General features: G+C 39.9%; 1 pseudogene; it reads right to left on the reverse strand.

The window, feature by feature from the left end:
* Positions 1–955: 955 nt before the first annotated feature.
* LOC147465616 (uncharacterized) lies at positions 956–2,940 on the reverse strand (annotated as a pseudogene).
* Positions 2,941–22,639: the final 19,699 nt, after the last annotated feature.

A 22,639-nucleotide genomic window follows, 5' to 3' on the forward strand; every position in this document is an offset into this window, starting at 1 on the left:
TTGTTGGAACATGTGCAAACCCATTCCCAAATATGTGGATCTCAACATGGGAGAATTTGGTGCCTTTTGGCAAGAGCTGGTGATTGCCTCCTTCCCCAATGCTTGTTACAAATGCCACAAAATTGGTCACTTTGCTAGGAATTTCCCCGAGGCAGTGGTGGTCAGTAGACCGGTGGTAAAATCCACTTGGAGGTGAGTCTCTAGAGACGTCCAAGCATTTGTGGCTACAGAGAAAAGCATACCGGAGGAGAAGGTTCATACTCGAGTCGTAACTGAGGAGACAATGAGTGAGGATACTCGTCGCTTGGCAATCAAGAAAGAGGAAGAAACAATGATGCTCGAAGAATTTCTGCATGAGGTCTTGATGGATGATAGAACCCAAATCCACTTGGGCACAAGATTGATATTCTTTGCATCTTCTTAGCCATCTCCTTGACGTCTCTAGACCAACCCACAACACCAATCATCTCAAAAAGAAGAAAAAAGAAGAAGAAATGAGTCCCCTTCTAACATTGTTTCGATGTTCGGTGGGGTTTGCAAGGATTCTATGGCTTCTTCTATATCTCTCCATTTTGTACAGCTTGGTGGACAAGGTGGTTGATGTGGCAGATCACCTCCCATCGGCTCTAGAGATTTGTTAGATTTTCTTGGGATTGGGTGGCTCCCATGTCAGTTATACTCTCCATTTTAGGATGGCTCCCTATATCATTTGATGCATGTGGTCTAGGATGGGGTTGAGGTGATCTTGGAAACTTGAGATGTATTTAGATGCTATGGCTCGTTTTGTGAACATGGCTTGTAATGTAATTTTTTTGGTTTTAATACATTCTCACTCACAATTTGTGAGTTCTGCCAAAAAAACAAGTGATTAAATCACAAGGCCTGCCACGCCAATAATGAAGAAAGCATTCAAACAATTCTTCACTTAATTGCAATCTAGACAGCAAAGATGAAATTAATTGTAAACTTGCTCATCCCTAGAAGCATTATACTTAAGCCAAGGAGCATGCATGGAGCTAGTGGAGCTCATACTGGGCTGCTTGAGCTCTAAGGCAAGCTCAGAATTAGTTATGGCACTCTTCAATAAAGTCAAGTTGATTGTGACTGAGCTCTTTGACATCAATGCATCTCCATCCAGAACAAGATGATCATCATGAGATTTTTCATCATCTTCATGCACTCGTTTCCTGGTCAATTGCAAGGGCACTCCAAAGAGCTTTGGCGGGCTTTTTTTGCAGCCGTCGACAACATCTTTAGCACCATTATTGGTCTCAACTGCCTTGTCACTGGATGTAGTTGATATAGAGAGTGTGCTTGTTGCTGGAGCAGCACTATAGTTTGTCACATTAAACCCTGCAGATCGGAGGTTTCTTAACTCCAGAGTGTTGTAGGTGTTTTGCAGCATGGCAAGGTTAGGTCGGCCCACCCGCCATAGCTGAAAATTGTGGAGCATGCGTCGATACTAGAACTGCAAAGGGTATTGCACTACTCGTACTAAGCAATGCTCTTCCATTCTCTCGTGCACAAGTCTATCTAGATGTAGAGGATTCCATGTTAGAATTCACTCATACAAGGTGAGGGATAAGCAAGGCTTCTCTAAGAGGTAGGTATGTGAAAGATAGATGCCTGCGAGGATAGTTGGCTTGCTTGCCCATGACTAGGACCACATAACACTCGAGAAGCTTGACCTTGTGCCTGCAGATTCTGGTGTTGGACATATAGGATAATGTCATCGTAGAGTTTTTTTCATGCATGTCAGCTCTGAAAGAAGAGTATTATCATGGTGTAAGTGCTCATTCTCATCGGAGAGCGATAGCATCGCTCCGCCCCCACCCATGCTACTTGTGTGTGTCATGTTGCTATGGGAAACTGCTGTTGCTGCAGCTTGCTGCCTACCCGCATGGTGCGCAGCTGCGAGCACCACACTCCGCGGAGAAGCCATGGGTGAGGAAAGAGGTGACCACAGCGGTACTATGGATTATTGTTGCATTATCAAATCCTCTGTAGAATTTGTGGGAGAAGAACGGCTATTCTGTGCGGTTTTTCGCCTGTGAATCTCACAGAGAAGATGCTTTTCGCCCTTGCGGAAGAACTCATTGGCGAATTCCCAACGGTCGGGGACAATATCGCGGAAGCCTTGCACAGACAAAATGGCACCTTCTTCTCAGAGAAGTGCTTGAAAATCAATTAGCAAATCTAGACTGTCGTCCATCAGATTCCTCTAAAAGCATTCTCTGAAATGATGCTCCTCCTCTCAATGACCACTCTATTAAATGAATGTCCACTCCTCGAATCCACCAATCTTCAAATTTCTTTGTTCTAAAATACAAAAGCAATCAAAACAAATTCTATCTTTACTTAAGGCAAAAAGTAAGGCCTAGGCCCCTCCTTTGCTAAGCATGGATAATCTCCATATTGTTAGTAAAAAACCCTTTCAAACTGCATATTTTGAGTCCTAGTCCTTGCACATGGGCCATGCCCAGAGCCTAAGTGCATTTTGACATTACAAAACCATCAAGGTTCTTTCTTCCCTAGCCTCTCTCATTGCCTATCAAAACAATATCATTGTCACTAGCTAAAGGCTGTTTGGTGCCTGCACAAACAAAAAGAAAATGCCTGATGGGTAGTAGACATGATGACAAAGCTGGTTGTGGCTATCACAACTCACACGATTAAACTATCTCCAAATAGACCCTCTACCCTAACCTCTCAAGGCATCATTATTTGTTATCAACTAGAGTGTGGTTAGCACCTTCGAAGTTGCAAACTGGATGCATGTATGAATGCCGTGCAACAAGCTTGGATGTGGCTATCGCAAGTGACACGAATAAGTGATGGGCTATGCACTCTAAAAAATAGGTGCCTATCAATATCACAAGTCTCTTCCCCTTCCAAATTTGACCTTTTCACCTTCATGTTGGCCTTGTCAACTTCACTCATCTACTCCATATATCTTTCTTTTTTTTTGAAATTAGGGAGACCTACCATACTAACAATCAAATAAAAAATGTAAAATTTGTTAAATAATTAAAGATAACCTGCGGAAAAATAAAGAATAGTATTGTTAAGTATGTGTGTGAATGTGAGGGTGTGAAAGAGATAAGACAAAAGATGTTTTTTTCCTTGTTGGTGGGGTTTTTTTTTTTTTTTTTTTTTTTGGGGGGGGGGGGGGAAGAAGAAATGAATACAAAAGCAAAGAGAATTGTCTTAGTTTTTGTCAATCTCAAGATTTAACATTACATAACAAACAATGATTTGAAGGTATTACAACCATCATTTTCTTCAACAACCTCCATCATGAATTTATTCACCCATGATGCATAGTGCTAGATACCTTTAAAATGTATGTGTTAAAGTGAACTGAATTGAAGTAAATCAAAATAAATTAATAAAGAGCACGTCTAAATTTTCTTTGAAATAATATTGTTTCTTTAAATCAATCTCACTCTACAATCTTAAATACTTCTCTTCTCTTCTCTTTTCTCTCTACCATTTGCATTCTTGTTATTTGTAGAAGAATGTGCTTAATAAACTATGATTGTGACAAGTCAATATTCAACAAGATTTTACATTACTAAAAAAGAAGCTCGTACCAAAAAGCTCCTAGAAAGAGAGGTTGTGCTTTTTTTCCCAAAACATGTTTCCTTATTTTTGACTTGGTTCCATGTCTATTATGTCGTGCTTGTGATGTTCCAATTTTGATACAAGTACCTTGAAAAAGAACCATAAAAAGGGTTATAAACCTAGATTGGTGATCTTCATTTTTCAAACAAGTTTTTATTGAATGTTGTTCCCTTTTTATGTTTGTAAAGAAGAAAAGAAAACATGCAAGTTTCCTTGCTTGTGGAAGTTTGCACGGTCCTCCCCAATTTTGATAATACATGGAACGTACCATTCCCATGGCAGCATGAAATATCCAATGCATTCATTTCAATGTGTTTTCAAGACTTGGTAAACAAAGTAGAGGCCCTTACATACCCTTATATTTTGACATTCATTTGCCAAATTTTATCACCAATGTAATGTTGTTGGCTAAACCTTTATTATTGAGCTTGCTAACATGCTTCCTAGAGTGGTCTCAATGGCATATCCTACAATCAATTCATTCAAAGAGATTTCAATATATATCTGTCAATCAAAATATTTGGCCAACCTGAAATCTCTTTTTGAAGGACCCTTCGACTAACAATCTCATGATGACTTGGGTTGGTGACTCACCGTCTTGCATATAGACAACACGAGCATAGGTGATGCATCTTGAATTGCATCATATGATGAAAACATTGCTTAACTAATATTATGTGTAGGAAATTTGCATCTTTTCTACGAGCTCATAGAAGAGTCAACCAAAATGAGAATAATCAGATAATGACATCACCTTGATTATTGTGTAGCTTTGTCAAAATGCCTTGCCTAACTGAAAATTTCAATCATGCAAGTGCAGTGCATATTTTTCCCTTAGTTATCAAAAAGCAATTGGCCTTCATCCAACAGACTTGAATGACTACATGCATTGAGCACACTAACAAAAGTAATTGTGGTTGGGGAGGTGTCCTAACGTGTTCTATCGAACCACAACATTTTAGAGATCGTTAGCCAGTCCTTGCTAGGCATATCCTCCTATAAGATCACTTCAAGAGACTTTGTATGGTGAGAAACCCTCACTCTACATTTTATTGAAGCAACCTAGAGCTTCCTTGCCACAACCACATTGTGCATATCCTACAATCAACACGCTCCAAGAGAACAATTCACACAAAAAGCTTATCAATAATATTTTGTGCTTTCATAACTGCACCACATTTGGCATACATATCGACCAAAGCATTGCCAAGCACAACATGTTTCTCCAATTGCTCTCAATTGGAAATCTCTTCATGACTTATCTCGCCCATGTGAAGTTCTTTGTAAGGCCACAAGCTTTCAAGGTGCAATCATAGGTGCTTGCATTTGGAGAAAGGCCTTCTCTTTGCATTTGGTTTTGTTACCTTGTTGTCTCTTTTCAATGGTGGGAATACAAAAGTAAGTCCAAATGAGGCAAATATTCAGCCTATGCAGGTTTCAAATGACATCAGAGATCAACCTATTGTTTATGCAAGTGTAAATGATGCACTTGATGAGGAAAATGTTGAAAATGAGGAAGCTAGAGGTATGCCTAAATGACTCCAGTCCATACTTAGCTTCCTTGCTACAGCTTAGGAAAATTGTTGCACTTTTTTCCTTGGTTAGGACGTCTTTTCCCCCCGGCTTCTATATACACCCATCACTTAAGGTAAATCCTTATCTATGTATTGGCACAGTCAATAATGCTACTTCCACCGGTATTTGTTATGTTGAGATTCTTCTTCATCCTTTCCATCTATACATGCATTTGCACAATTGTATTTCCAACAATTGGTATTAATGGGTAATGACATCTAGGGCAATGTCACCAGTAACCCTCTGACCCTTGTACTCAGACTGTGTTTGTTGCTTGTGAGAATCTACAAGGTGATATAACATTCAAAATTTTTATTCGAGCTCATTTTGACCTTGGTTTCCTCTACTACTAGTACAAGGCAAGTAATATTGTCCTTTTGCATAGGTTTTTTTACAGTGCAATTTTTTGCAAAACAGGAACTTTGTAGTCTACTATGGGTTGTGCTATATAGCATAAGTTGGTTTTGTGCAACTTTTCTTCAATACATGCAGTTCCTACATCAGGTGTGGTAAGCAGCCATAGTTGATAACACTGATGTTTTGTGCATGCTCTCAACAGCTGAGGACAAGTTGGATGGGGACAACTACCAACATTGGGAATACATGATGCAACATGTCCTTGTTGCAAAGGGCGTTTGGAACATTGTGTAGGATTATGATGTAAGGCCAAGTTCCTGTGGATGATGGTGCAGGTTCTTGTAGTTTTGTTGCTAGAGTTGTTTTGCCTACTTTTGATCAGGCATATTGGGATACTAAGGATGCGCTTGCAATTGATTGCACATTTTGTTAATCATTCCATTACCCCACACATTCACTTAGCACAAACAGCAAAACATGCATGGGGGGATAGGCCAGATTCTTTGTTAACGGATATGAATTTGGCAAAGTTGCTTACTTGCGTAAGGAGTTAGACTCCAAGGTTAGGATATATACGGATGAATTTTTAATGGGGGAAAAAGATCTCAATGAGCAATAAATTCCAATTCGCGAGATTATTCCTTACAGTACTCTTGTGCGGACAGTTCTTGACGCTTTGCCAGATTTTCACTAGACTTTTGCCTCCACCTTTATGGTTGTGATAGAGGGTAAAGATGATGTAAAGTTTGATGGATTTGTCTCTATATTGCTGCAAGAGGCCAAATACACAAAAAATAGGGCTAAATGGTGTGCTATTGGACATGCATTTGTGGTTGCACAGCAAAAGAAGAATGCTTATGTTGCCACTTCCAATGCTTCTATTGGTTGCAAGTTTGCCTCCATATCTACTGCTTCTTTGAAAAACAATAGGTCTAAGAAACCTGGTGATAAAGGCAAAAAGAAGTTGAAATGTAATTATTGTAAGGCAAATGATCATCTCATTAAGCAATGCCATAAGCTCAATGTTAAAGAGGCTCAAAAGAAAAAGGCAAATGCAGCCATTGTAGATGCTTCTACCAATGCAACTTTGGCAAACATTGTGCAAGATGAGAAATGGGCTTTTAGTGTGCAATGTCATTATCACCCATCTGCTCATGATGTATGTATTGTATAATCTATGGATCATGTATTGTACTTTGATGTGGTGCAACTAAGCACATTATGTCTGATCGTGATTTGTTGACTTCTATTGAGATTGTCCCTAATGGGAATATTGTCATGTTTTTATTATAGTTGCAATGCCCACCTGTAAGATTTTCCCACCGTCATATATGTTGCACAGTTTGTAAGGGCCCCATATGAGGAGAAGCCAGTAGTGCACATATTTATGGTGGATTCCAGCTTTCACGCAGATGATTTCTTTATTTATGATCATGGATGGTACAGAGCTAATTCAGGGGCCCAAACTTGGGGTCTGAGGCACGATGATCACCCTCCATGAGTATTCCTAGAATATTCCCTTACAATACTAGGCCATTTGTATATGCCATTAGTACTATGGCTAATGGTCGGTGGTCAATGGCTGCGGATAGTGGGTTGGCATAGTCAATATCACACATGCCACACACTCACACGCGCACACTTATCTACCACCCACCATAGCACTATATAAGGAGGCCATCTCCATGAACCATGGCATCCTATATTGAAGGACAACCAACCCCTTGTATTCATGCCTATTGGCTCTAGTTTTCTATATCACCATTTGAACTCTATGATGAGAGCGCATTGGTGGATAATGTCATCACTTTTGTACTAGTTCTAATCTAAATTTTGATTTTCCACTAAGCTACTTTGCGTCGTATCTCTCTCTATTCTCGTGCTATAAGATTCTATTTTGTTCTACATTTCTTACATGGTATCAGAGTGTTAGGTGCTTGTAGCTAAGATTGTACGAGAAGTACTTATATTACCTTGAAAAATCAATCCCTTATTATGTCGACATCTTCAAATGTTGTTGTTGGTACTACTCTACCACAGATTCTGCTACTCCGCCACAGATTTGTCCATGAGCCTTCACAAAAGGCAAGCTTGCCCTCATGGAAGGCAAGCTTGATGGAACCAACTACACTGTGGAAATTCAAAATTTCTACAATTTTATATTCGTATGAATTATTGGATACAGTAATGGGGGGAAATGATGTTGACTTGAGCCTACTGCAACAATTCATCGAAAAAATCCAAGCCTTTGTAAATCCTCTAGATACTACTCTACGTGCCTAGAACTGAAGGAATTCAGATGCATTGTGCCATTGGCATGTGAGTGAGTGATTTTTTTATCACTTTGATTCAGCAAGCACATGAATCTTGGAGCATATTGGCTCGCCAATATGAAGTGCACAATCACACTATAATTCAAAATTTGGAAAATTAGCTTGCTACTGAGAAAAATTTTGATGGAGAGGTGGAGGCCTTATCAAGCAAATTAAGGATCTCCAAGATCAATCAGTTGTTGTTCGTGTGACCATTTCTTTGAAAGATTTATCTTGACGCTGCATTCACATAATTCTATCCATATATGATGGTCTTGTTTACGACACTCGACACTAAGGTTCGTGCAACCCCTCTTACATTTGAATAACTAAGTGCAATGTTGCTTTAAGAGGAGTTATGAGCTAGGACTAGGGATGGCAACGGTGATGTTACTTTCACCAATAACACAAAAGGAAATGGGACTACATCAAATGCCTCTAAGATGAAGCCCAAGAGGAAAAAGTTACAGGTAGTGGTTTTTATTGTGACTAAAAGGTCTTGTTGTTAAAGACTGCAAAAAGAAGAAATTAGAAGAGAACAACAACACCATGAAATCTTCTTGGAAGGAAAGAGAATTCTCCAACAATATTGAGGTAGAGCTTGAACTATGGACCGCCATAAAAGAGGTATGCTTATCAGCACAAACTCTGTTTGTCATGATGGTTCTTGGATTCTAGATAGTGGAGCATCACGACACAAGACTAGTGAGAAAGATAGGTATAGTTCTTGGAAGCCTCTGTTGGAATTAGGGTTGCAGAGAAACGCACACAGCTTGGAGAAGACGAAGGAAGCTCAAGCCACACAACTGAGAGAGTGTTACTTAGTGTGAAATGGAAAGATTGATAGCCCTAGAATGAATGGGCGTATATACAATGCACGGGGGAAAAAACCTCCTAAAGAGGGAAAAAAAAATACCCCGGCGGTCCTAGTGTGTTCACACATATCACTACCACATGTATATGGTAACAAATCCCCCCTGAAGTGATGTGGTGAACGAGAGCTGGCACATAGAGTAAAGGGAAGTGCCATGTCCTAAGGACATGATCAGTCCACAAAAGGGGAGTAAGCCCAAAGCTTTGTGGAAAGCTTCGAACTTCTCACGAGACAATGCCTTTGTGAAAAGATCTGCAAGGTTGTCCTATGCTGGCACATAAGCCAAACTGATCTCTCCTGCTGAGAGTCTCTCCATGACATAGTGGTAATGCACCTCAATTTGCTTTGTGCGAACATAAAACACTGGGTTCCTCACAATCGCCAATGCGCTCTGACTGTCAGTGTAGATAGTGTTGGCAGTGTCCTATCCAACACCCGAATTATCCATAAGGTGTTTGAGCCATACACACTCAATCGTAGCTGTGAAGACTGCCTTGTACTTAGCCTCATAACTGGAAGTGGTCACAGTATGTTGCTTCTTGCTCAACCATGATATGCATGAGCTGCCAAGCATGAAACAAAAATCAATTGTGGACACTCGTGTGTTAAAACAACCAACCCAATCTGAGTCCGAAAAAGCATGAAAATCTGGCAGCAATGATCCCTCTTTGAGATAAAACAAGCCAAGATATAAAGTGCCACTGAAGTAGCAAAAAATCCTCTTGACAGCCTGCCAATGCTCAGACCCTGGGCTATGCATAAATCGCTGACCTGTGAGACTGTAAACTAAATATCTGGCCTTGTGTTGCATACATAAATGAGGCATCCAACAACAGTTTGACAAAGAGTGACATCAGCAAGATCACCAGTGTCATGAAGACTCAATTTCAACCCTATTTCCATGGGAGTGGCAATAGGTTTGCAATCCTCAAGTCGAAACTTACATAGCAATGTCTTTATGTAACTTTTTTGACACAAAGCAATACCAACATCATACTGCTTAAACTGTATACCCAAGTAATGATGCAACAGCCCCAAATCTTTCATCTTGAAAGTAGCATTCAAATCAGCCTTAAATTCAGCAATTTGTCTCTCATTTGGCCTAATGATCAGCAAATCATCTGCATAAAGAACCACAATGAGAAGTACATCACCCTCACGCTTTACATACAATGTGCTTTCTATTGGACTGTTACAAAAGCCTCAATGGACCAAATGAGTGTCAGCTTTCTCATACCAAGCACGAGGAGATTGCTTCAACCCATACAAAACCTTTTTACATCTGCACACTTTGTCCTCTCTTGACAAAACCACGAGGTTGCGTTACATAAATTCCTCAAATATGTCACCATTCAAGAAAGCAGTAATAATGCCTAATTGATGTACATCCCAACCAAAATGAGCTGCCAATGCACATAGAAAATGCATAGTAGTCATACGACAAGTGGGAGCAAAATTTTCTTCATAATTTATGCCTTTTTGCTGTGTATAACCCTTTGCAACAAGTCGAGCCTTATGGCGAACGATCTCACCATCCGCCTAGCGTTTCAACTTGTAAACCCACTTCGTACCAATGGCCTTTTTGCTAGGAGGCAAATCACATAAAGTCCATGTGTCATTTTCTATAAGTGCATCATATTTTGATTCCATGGCAGCCATCCAATTTTTTGAATTTTGTGCTTCATCAAAAGATAGAGGTTCCTCAACATCATGTAAGCTAGATACAGCCAAAGCATAAGAATCCGATGCATAACATGCATGGCTAGAGCCTGAACAAGTACGACTAGACAAAGGTGCATCCAATTTACTATCACGCAATGTATGCACCAGCCATTTTGGCATACCTCTAGCCTGATCATTTTCAGCCCTTGCCTCATCAAGTACATCATGTACATTTGCATCAGTAATAGGCTGACCTGTAACATTTTCAGAAACCCCCATAGGTTGTACATTTGCCTCATTGGAATTTACATTCGAACTTCCACCACTGAAAAGAGGCAACAAAGTGTCATAAATGTCCTCTGAGCTTCCATTACTGTCTCTAGTACATGACAGCAAGGGTTGAATAGAATTTTCCACAAACACTACATCCCATGAAACCAAAAAATGCTTTGTTTGCAGATGATACAACCTGTAACCTTTGCTTTCGGCACTATAACCAACAAAAATACATTTGACAGCCTTATCATCCAATTTTCTGTGCTGTGTTTGTGGCATCAAAGCATATGCCAAACAGCCAAAAACACGCAGTGCTCAATAGAAGGCTTTCTATCATGCCATGCTTCATATGGAGTAATAGACTGAAAAGCTTTCATAGGACACCTGCTAACTACATAAGTGGCACACATGATGGTCTCAAGCCAAAAAGAATGTGGCAAATCTTGACTTTTGACCATACATCGTGCCATTTCTATAAGTGACCCGTTTTTCATCTCAGCAACACCATTTTGTTGAGGTGTATAAGGCACTGTACATTGGTGTTTTATCCTACAACTAGCCAGAAATGCATTAAATTCATGAGACATCTACTCCCCCCTTGATCGGAATGGAGGGTGCCCATAGTACATTTCGATATATTTTTAGCCATAGCTAGAAACTATTTGAAGCACATAAAAACTTCGGACTTCGCTTTAAGTGGAAATACCCATGCATGCCTGGAGTAATCATCAAGTAAAGTCACGAAGTACAGGTAATTTCCCAAGGACGGAGTTTGCATGGGCCCACAAACATCACTATGCAGAAGCTGCAACCTGCACATGTGGCCCTAACTGAACCATCCTATGGAAACTTAGAATGCCTCATTTTACCCAAAATACAGCCTTCACAAACATGTTTGACAAGTGCTTCAAGAGGCGGCAAAGAAGCAACCATATCAGATTTTTGCAAACACAGCAAACTAGCAAAATTCAGATGCCCAAAACGTGCATGCCACAGTTTTGCATCTGAAACAGCCCTTGAATCTGTAACTGCATTTGCAAAATTTTGTCCACACTTGTCATACAGAGTAAGATTATACAGCCCATGGCACAAAAGGCCAGATGCAATAATTTCATCACCAAAATTGAGATCATGAACTGTACATCTGTCATCCACAAATTTGACTACAAGTTCAACTCTAGCCAGTGCGAATACAGACAAAGATTCTTCTTGATCCCAGGTACATAAAGTGCATCAACAAGTATGAAGGAACTTCCATTTGCAGCAGTAAGCACAATCTTTCCAACTCCCTGAAACCAGATGAGGCATTGTTGGCACAAGTGACTGAATTCCCATGAGGGATAGACTCGCGAGAGGTGAACAATTCACGATGTGAGGTAATGTGCTTTGTAGCACCACTGTCGAAATACCACACATGTGAATCTGCAGCAACTGACATGCATGCATCATAGACAACAGGATTGTAAGTGCATTCTGCACTAAAAGCCCATTCTGCATCAACATCATCATCATAGTCTCCTTTCACAGAAGACTCAACAATGGCTGCATTTGTAGTGGAACCAGCATTTGCAGTGAAACCACCCTCTATCTTCTTAGCCTTTTTGGCCTTCAACTAGGACACTACTTGATCAAGTGATCATTAGCTTTACAATAATGGGAACGCATCTTCTTTTTGCCCTTATCACCAGAATTTCCAAACGAATTGCTGCCAGGAGAAGCATTAGGAATAGAAGTTTTCCCACTCGCAACAGAACCATAAGAAGTGGCTGCATTGTTGTTACCACCCTTTCTTTGAGAAGCAATAAAAGCATGTTCAACTACACGCTGCCTAGTCCTATTTTTTTTGGAAAGTGAGTCTTGCAACAGCAATGTGCATAATGCATCAAACTTGACAACTTCAAGATTTCCTTTGGTCATAAGTCTTCAAGTACTAGCAAAAGTCTGGTAAGAATCTGGTAAGGCATCAAGAACAGTTGCACAAGGGAACTGTTTGAAATGACTTCACTTGCAGAAATAAGTTGCTCATTGATATCCTTGACACCAGCAAGGAAAGTGTCCATATCATCTTCCTCATGCATAATCTTCAATTCCAGCTCTTTACGTAACAAAGCAATTTTAGCCTCATTGCGGCTTGCATAAAGACCTACTAGAATATCCCAAGCCTATTTTTGCAGATTCGTTGAACGAATGTGAGGAGTAATGGTGCGCTTCATAGACAACACAATCAACACATGAGCCTGCACATCCATCCCAACGAGCTTGTTCTGCCATAGGCAAAACAACTCTAATAGTAGCAATCCTTGCAGCAAGACCTGCAACATCCTCAACATCACCTACATCCTCAGAACGAGGACGTACATCAATGCCCTGCACAGTATTCTAGATGCCCTTTGACACAAGTAAGCCCACATAGGGTAATTGTCCCCATCCAATCTGTCCTCAGTCAGCAAACATCTTGAACACATCTATGTTGTAGTCAGCCATGGAAAATGCCTGCACCTAATATGAAAACTACCCAAAATGAGGAGAAACTGAGTGAGACCAGCACGTGCTATATAGCACAACCCGTAGTAGACTATATGGGACCTGTTATGCAGTATTTGGCACTGACAAAAATTCCGCACAAAATGATGAAATTGCCTGTGCAGACTTGCCTGTAGTGGAAACGGAGGCTGAAATGAGCCCGAATCAAAAATCTGAGCATACTGAGCTCTACAAGGTCTCCCGAAATTTTTGTCGACCTGCGAACGCTCGCCAAAGCTCACAAAAATTGGAGAAAATGAGCAAGCGTGTGCTGGAGCTACTGGCGACTAAGCCCGAGAGGATGCAACCTGCTCTGATACCAATTGTTGGAATTAGGGTTGCAGAGAAACGCACACAGCTTGGAGAAGACGAAGGAAGCTCAAGGCACACAACTGACAGTGTGTTACTTAGTGTGAAATGGAAAGATTGATAGCCCTAGAATGAATGGGCGTATATACAATGCACGGGGGGAAAAACATCCTAAAGAGGGAAAAAATGCCCCAACGGTCCTAGTGTGTTCACACACGTCACTACCACATGTATATGGTAACAGCCTCTACACAGACCCATCAGTTTAATTGTTGGGAATAATGCAAAACGTTCATCAAAAGGGTTTGGAACGATTTCTTTTTTAACAGCTTATAGGTGAAACTAAGCAACTCTTTGATATGTTGTATGTGCAACAAATCAGGAAGAATCTGCTCTCAATTGCTGCAGATCATTGATCATGGTCTTGAATTTTGTTTCAAGAGAACTTGAGTAGAAATTTTAGATTCACAATGCATTAGTGCAACAATCTTTACGAAATTTCTACAGTTATAGTAACCACATAAAAAGGTACAACTCAGTTATGGCACGAGAGATTTGGTCACCTAAGTATTGTTGTGTTAAAAAAGATGCATAGATTTGGGATGGTTGCACACATGGCTCAAATCTTAAAAGTGAATGAATTATGTGTGGCTTGCATGATGGGAAAGCAACAAGAGAGGGCATTTCCACAAGAGACTAATAATCAAGCACAATCTTCTCTAGAGTTGGTACATGCGGATCTATGTGGCAAAATGTCTACTTCTACTTTGGGTGGATTTTATTTTCTTTTTGTTACTCAATGACTTTAGTAGAAAGATGTGGGTGTATTTCACTAGTGAGAAGTCTGAAGCTTTTGGAAATTTTACAGTGTGGCACAAGCTTGTAGAAAATGAGACACGAAAGAAGGTAAAGAAACTTCACACAGAAAGGAGGAGAATTCATTTCAAATGATTTTAGCAATTACTGCAATGATCATGGCATGTGAGTTTTTGAGTTTGAAATGACAAATTTGGGACTTTTACATTATTGCTTGGGGATTGAGATTTTGCAATTCACTAAGGGCATCTTCATCTCTTAGTAAAAGTATGCAACAAAAATTATAAAAGCATTTGGAATGGGGATGAGAATGGAGAGAGCTTTTGGAGGGAGCTTTTTTAGCTTTTCATTCCAGTAGTATTTGCAAGGATAAAGCTTTCCACGCCATGTGTGGAGAGATCTTTGTAGAGGGAGCTTTCTTTGTTATTTCCTAATCCAATCGAATCTTGAAACGAACATGCACATAGAGTCAATCATTCATGGATATGCTTACCATCAACATGGGAAAAGGCTATTATTTGGCACTTATATGGTCTTGCTCCTCATCAATAACAATAGTAAGCTTCTCTTCTTTTGAACTGGATCATCAAATGGCCTAGATGTTTTGAAAAATCTCACAATACTACTAATGATGGGGCGACTACTCATCTCAGTGACATGCTCAAGATGTGGATTGGTCAAGTCTCTTCTTGAAATGTTTGGTGCTTTTGATGGCTTAGAAGAGGCTAGTGGAGACAAAGACACCCTATTTGCATTCCATTGCATGTCTTCAAATGATGCTCTCTACATTTGGAATCTTTTAATGCGCATGTTTTTGTTGCACTTAGACAAAGAGGAGTGAGGGTGTTCCATATCACATGATTTTTTAGCACTTACATTTGCACGATAGAATCCTTGTCTATCAATAGTGATCTTTTGTTGGGATTTTTTGAAGCGCATACAAAAGAGGGGGTTTCTTTCTACTCTACATATTTGAGGTGTTTCCAAAAAGACTCATGGTTGAGCTCACTAGTTTCTATCCTGCATTTCCAAAAACCCATTACCCTCTAGTTCCTACTAACTTCATGTACTTTAAAGTCATTGTTTGCCAAAACTTGGAGTGGTTCCAAAGGGACCTATGATTGAGTTGAACATTAGTTTCTCCATATACTACATTTTTAAAAACCCATTACCCTCTAGTTTAGATTTACATTCATCCCTTGCTTCAAAGTCATTGTCATCCAAATCTTGAAGGAAATGGATGAGCAACATATGGTTGTTGACATCGACTTTGAAGCAAGGCCAGATTCTAGAAATCTCAACCAAAGGGCAACATATTTCTAAAAATGAAAGATACGAAGAAACTAAGGATCAACGCAATCATCAATCCTTTTGTAAACATCTAAAATAGTAGGTATCAGTCAAATATAACCGCTCAGAAATCATATGGTTTGCACACCTTGACCCCTCCTCGTATAAGTGCAACAAAAAATTGTGTCTAAAAACATTTCAAACTAAGAGAGAAGTGTTTCACTTGCAATAGAATGTAGATAAGGTGTCTTTGTCACCACTAGCCTCTCCTAAGGAAGCACCAAACATGTTAAGAGGAGACTTGTGCAATCTATGTCTTGAGCATGTCAGTGAGATGATGGTTGCTCCATAGTTCTAGTAAGGGTGATATTCTCGAACGTGTCTAAGCTTGCTAATGAGCTAGTTCAGAAGAAAAAGAAATTTGTTGGTGCAAATGAGAAGCAAGAAACCATGAGTACCATGCAATATTGTTTCCTCATTTTGATGGTAACTAAATCTATGAACGAATCTACATCAAAACTCAAAATTTCTTTAGCTTTCACCATAAAATAAAAGCAAATAGATGCGATGCTTGCAACAAAATCTTTACTTAAAAGAGTTGAAGCATTTATTGCCCTAAAAATGGTTTTATTTTTGTTGACATATTTAGGAATGGATACTATCCTTAGCACCTTCATAAGGGAACAAGAGTATAGCTACCATGGCATTGCATCCAAGGTTAAATTTATAGACAATAAGCACCTAATTCAAGTTTAAGTTTGTGTCAAGTGCTCGAGTCCTTATCAAGCTTTTGGAGGTTGTGTTTAAAAATGTGAAGCATCTTAAAGAAGAAATTCTTCATAGGTTGTACGTGGAAAGAAGCTCTAGTTAGCATTTTTCAAGTGCAAAGTGAGGGTCTCTCAACAAAGGCGACTGCCCATGCTTGCATCTTGAAGCCATGTGGCATTATACAAGAAATTCACTTGGCAAATAATGAGATTGTTAGTAAGTAGCTCTTAGAAAAAATGACGTGTTCTTTGTTGCTTTGATCGATGTATTTGCCATTAGAAATTTAATTTCTAGAGTGCATCGTTCCTAGGATATGCCCAACAAGTGTAAGGCCAAGAGTGCAAAAAAGGGTTTGTGCAAATTTATCATTCAGACTTGTGCAAGCAAGTGAAAAGGGCTCAATATATTTTTTGTAAAATTCAAAAAAAGGGATCCAGAACTCACATGATATAGTAGATTTAGACAAAGTGAACCCCCCTGAGGTCTCAATCCACATTAATGGAAAGTTGGGTAACTAGTACACCAGTAGCGCATTGGAGCTACAAAAGCAACAATTGTTAGGATCGGTTAGCAACCATGCATCGTAACAATTAGCTGGTAATAAGTGCAGCCAATATTGGACCATACAGAGGGCACATGTGGTAAACAAGCCTATTCAATTGTAGGTAATATAGCCCTCAGAACTAGCAGTAGGAGTAGAACTACTAGAACCTACAACATCCTCCACAAAACTTGGATCCATAAAACTTGGGCATATATCAAAACCATTAACAATGTTCCATACACCCTTTGAAACAAGTACATGTTGCATCATGTAAGCCAACAATGGATATTTGTCTCCATGCACGGACAACATCTTGAGAATATGATTGCCCTCGGCCATAGTGGAAAACCAAACCTGATATAGAAAATGCCCAAATTGAGAAAAAACTGAAGGGAAATTGTGCATGCTATATAGCACAAACCATAAAAGACTATCGAAGGCTTGCTATGCAAAAATGTGTAGCGGGAAGACATTTTGCACACAAGGAAGAAATTACTTGCATATTACCTGTAGTAGTGGAAATGGAGATCAAAATGAGCCCGTATCAAAATTTTGAGGACGCAACCTCTAGGAGCTCTCCCAATATATTTATTGACCTACTAACGCTCACCAAAGCTCACCCAAATTGAGCAAAGTGAGCAAGGGGGGGCTCGTGACACTAGCGACTATGCTTGAGAGGATGCAACCTACTGTGATACCAATCATGCTGAAGTTAAGGCTACAAGATGCACACACAACTTGGAGATGGAGAAGAAGCTCAAGACATGCATGTGTTACTTGGTGTGCAAATATAAGAGAAGATATAGTGATGGGCATCTATACAAAGCACGAGAGAAAAAGACTTCTTAGTGAGGGGAAAAAATGGCCCATTGGTCCTAAGTATGTTCACACACATTACTACGAAAATTCACACTGATAGCATTGTGAAGATGTTTAATTAGGAAAACCTGTGTAAAACTACTCTCTTTCCCATATTGCCTCCTTTTCCCATATTTGTGCCTTCATTAAATATGATTTCTTTTTTGCTAGTTGTACCCTCTTTTTCCAGCTTTTCCATGGGTACAATTCATGGGAAAATTGAGTAGTTGGACCATTGATGGCTAGTGCATGAGAGAACGAAGTAGAAGAGAAGTAAATTATGGTAGGAAAATGTGAAACTCTAGAAGTATTCAACTATTGGCATAAGGGAGGATATTCACATCTCCTTACTTTCTAACTACCTGCAAAGTATGAGTTTTACATTGGCATAGCTTGGTGGTTGATTTTTGAAGCATCTTAGTGCTAATTTCTTCTATTGATGCAAAGTACAGTGCTTAGAGCTCAATCCAAGGTACACAAACTACATCACACAAAACCATTAGGCACTACCCATAGAAGTGTAATCCCAAAGTGCATCTCCTCACCATATAAAATGAAATACAAGTGTGCATCTCTACAAGTTTCCAAAGAAAATCTTTGACCACAACGATTGAATTTCAGAGATTCTTGTGACACTTTGACCACTTGCAAAACCTATTCATACTACTCGCCAATGAGAAACTCTTCAATAAGAAGGTGGGTGTTTTGACTATTTTCAGACAAGTCTTACATGCTACAATTTCCCTGTACCTTTGTCCAAAACTTTAACATAAATTTATCATGACTTGTCATGAAATTTATAGGCACAAATTTTTCATACCGCTTTGTATTGGTTTTAACATTATCAAAAAGCATTTCACATCCTAAACACCTCATTTTGTGCACTAAAGTCTCCTTATTTTTTGAGAGTGGATATGTCTTTTGAGTAGATCTCCACATAAAATATTTTCTCAAGTAAAAATCGTACCATCCTTTTTACCCTAAGAATATCACAATGACTAACATAGCTATAGGTATGTGAGAATAGATAGGCATTGAAAAGAAAAACTTTTTTCTTTATTTTTTGAAATAACCCTTTACACAAAAATAATGATGTAGACTCACACTTGGTGATAACACACATTGGAGGTTCCCGTGGGAAATCTTTGTTGTCGCATTTTGGTCCTTACCAATTTACCTATGTCAAATGAGCTTACTACGACTATGTATATATACACATGTTTGGTTTAATTAGGGCTAGGTATATGATTTTTTTTCTTGCTTTTCTTTCATTAATGTACCATCATTGGCTCACATTGAAATGAAAACAATGATTAGTCTTGTAATGCTTCCTCCGAGCCTCTTTCTCTTCTTGATGCCTCTTTGCTTCCTTAGACTATGTGCATAAGAGCACATGATTTCACTTTGAGAGAAGTATGGCGATAGTGGCATACCTCCTTGCTTTTCTCACTAGCTTCTTGTTCCATCTCTAAGTCTCTTAGAAGGATGTGACTTAAACAAGGCTTGAGTAGATAGTCATTCACCTTCCTAGGGTTCTCCCTTCCATCCAAGTCCATCAACTAGTAATCTCCTCCTACATAACATTTCCTCGCAAACAATGCATAACCTTTCCTCACAAACAATGAAGGGTCCCTTCTACCTATTTCCAAATTGGCATCAAACATGTCATCGAGCTTATTGTTTAATTGGAGGACCAAGATATTTTCTTTAATCTCTTTGTCCTTGAGGATCTTTTCAAGCTTCTCCTTGAGTTACAAAGGCCTCCACTCTTAGCCCTTGTAAGCCGAATCCCTTTTCCATTCTAGTTCCCATGACGAGGAGCCTATAGATCCATGATCCGTTGGCCCTTTGCTATTGTTTACCTGTAAGCTTTATGGTAGGAAAGTGAACTCAATTGGTTGCATATGTTCTTGCTCATACACTACCCATCTTATCAAGTAGTCGATAGCAACAAGGATATAGATGCTATCAAGGATATAGAGCTTACCACTTGATGCCCTAAGAAATAGGTCAATAGGATAATGAAATGTAAAACTCAAGATGTGCAAAAGTTTCATAGTGATAAGTTGAGGGAGAAATTTATTGGGCAAGGTGACAACGCATTTTGATCCTTATAAGGGCAAATGATACAATCTCTTTCGGGTTATGTATGCATAGAAGGGGGTGGGGAAGGTAAGGTTTTTACTTTGGAAGATGTACTTAGAGGGGGGGGAACTAAGGTGGTACAAAAAATTAAGGAAAATATAACAAAAGGGAGAACTTTACAAGGACAATGGAGGAGAGGATATTAGAAAGAGAAATATACAAGGGCGATGTAGGAGAGGGTCTAAAATAGAAGGAGGTGGGGAAAGGTAAGGTTTGACCATGGTTTGGAAGATGTACTTAGAGGGGGGGAAAACTAAACTGGTACAAAAAATTAAGGAAAATATAACAAAATGGAGAACTTTACAAGGACAATGGAGGAGAGGATGGTAGAAAGAGAAATATACAAGGACAATGTAGGGGAGGGTCTAAGATATAAGTTCTAATATGCTTGATTGAAAGGGAGGGGCAAGGGTTTGGGTGCTATGGCTAAGATGTTGGGCTTGAGGCTTTAGTTCTAAACTAAAAGGCTATTTATAACATAGTAAATTTGATTTAGATTGAAGAGGGCTTATGAAATTTTTCTTTTTACATTTTTTTGCCAATTTAGTGGCTTGTAATCCACGCACACTCGCCATTTACCATTCTTCTTTGGCCTCACCACTACTGGGGAGACCCATTCTGAATCTTCTACTGGGTATATGAATCCTGCTTCTAAGAGTCTCTTCACCTCAGACAACAGTGCATTTTGTTGCACAACTCCTAATCTTCTTAGTTTTTGTACTACTGGCTTGCTCCCTTCCTTTAGATGGATATGATGCTTCACTGCAGTGACACCTGTAATGTGAGTGTAATCAGAAATAAACAATGATGCATGCTTCTTGAGAACATTTACATAACCCTCCTTTTCTTCTTCCTTTATATCCTTGGATAACATCTCCTCTAGGCTGGCATCCCACACATTCTCCATTTGGATCCTTGGGTTGTCTTCTGATGAGGTAGTTTCCTTTATGGTGACGCCCATGACTTTGAGAGTGCTATCACTCTCTTCACTTGAACTCTCTTCCTCGTCCATGGATGAGGAGCATCCACTTGAGCTCCACTCATCAGCTGACGTCTCTAGTTCAAGGTTCTCTTGTCGCCCATTCTTTAGGTTATAAACCACCTTCCGACTATGGCCACCCATGCGAGGCCTCAACTCCAAGTCTCCTGTTGCCCAATCTTGCCTAGCTCCTATACCCATGAGCCAAGGTCGTCCTAAAATAAGGGGGTATCCTTCTCCCTTTACTGGCATCACATAAGCATCAACCTCTGTAGTGATTCCAAAAACAGAAACTCTCAAAGCTTTCACTACACCCACACAAGTGACAGAGACATTATTAGCCATTTTTGCCCTAAAGTTTGATTATTCCATCACCTCTAAACCCAATTGATGCATTAGCTTTTCTGTCATGACACAAACCTCTGCTCTACTATCAATGTAAGTTTTTGGAATCCGTTGTCCCTTGATTTGAGCCTCCACCAAAGGCACTATATCCTTGAGACCATATGCTTTGATTACACTTACTAGCTTACTTCGCTTTGCCCTCGTGCTCACCATTTTTGACCATTGTCGTCGAAGCTTTGGGGAGATATGAAGTAGTTGTGGCCAAGTAATCTTTGGTCCTTGAGAACTCACATCAGCTGTCAAGTCATAAGGTTGTGTCCGAGATCCCATAGGGAAATCAGAAATGTCAATTTGAGACCTAGTACGGGTCTTTCTCTTCTTGGCTTCATCTTTAGTTGCCCGAGATGTACTTGCTTCATTGCTTGCATCCTTGCTTGTTTCTTTACCTACTTCTTCTTGGACACGCACACGTTTGATAGGCATTGTAGCCACTTCATCTATCTTCATCTTCCCTTTAGCTATTTCTTCCTGGTTGCTTCTGCCCTTGAGGACCTCCTCCATCCTTATGATGCTCACATTTGGTTGAGTAGCAGGGGCTTGAGCTTGAGCACGAGGTGGCTGCAAAATTTGAGGTTGCGGTTGCTCTTGTGCTTGAGCTCTAGCACGGGGTGGACTTACTTGTTGTCGAGGACCTCTGACAGGGTAGTCATATCTTCTGGGATGAGGGCAATTATACATGCCGTGGCCATTTTCCCCACAATTGTAACACAACATTTCCCTTGCTTGACGTCGCATTGGTGGCCGATTCCCACCATTTCCCTCAATAGGCCTTCTTGCACCCTGCACAAGATTTACTCTCAACTCCGCTAGCTGGTTTGTGAGATTGTTTATTTGTTGGAGCATATCTTCTTGTTGACCTCTATTGAGGTCTGGTGCATTAGGCACATTTGGAGGTATGTGAGAAGCTTCCATAGTTGTGATATTGCCTCCCAAAGCTAGCTGGCCAGCTTGGGCTTGATAGAGAATCTTTCTATTCTTTTCCCTCGCAATTCTTAAGGCATCTTCAAAAGCATTTGGAAATTTGCTCTTTACCTTCTCCCTTAGCAAGGGGTACAAACCTGAGATAAATCGATCCTTTTGGAGGCAATTGGGAGCTCGCTCACCAGGGTTTAGTGAGTCTGACCATTGCCCCCAAAGTTTCAGAAAACCTTCCTCATAGGTTGCATAACCATGAGGGTCAACTTGATGAAGGGACAGAAGCCGTTGCCATAGTTCTTTTGCCGAATTGGCTCGTTGAAATCTTCGTAGGAAAGCCACCTTCAATCCCTCCCAATCAATTCTTTGGGTTAGATCTAGAGCCTGGAACCATACCCTAGCTTCTT

The sequence above is a fragment of the Adiantum capillus-veneris genome, chromosome 1 (assembly GCF_014529385.1).
Source record: "Adiantum capillus-veneris isolate H3 chromosome 1, ASM1452938v2, whole genome shotgun sequence".
NCBI lineage: Eukaryota > Viridiplantae > Streptophyta > Polypodiopsida > Polypodiales > Pteridaceae > Adiantum > Adiantum capillus-veneris.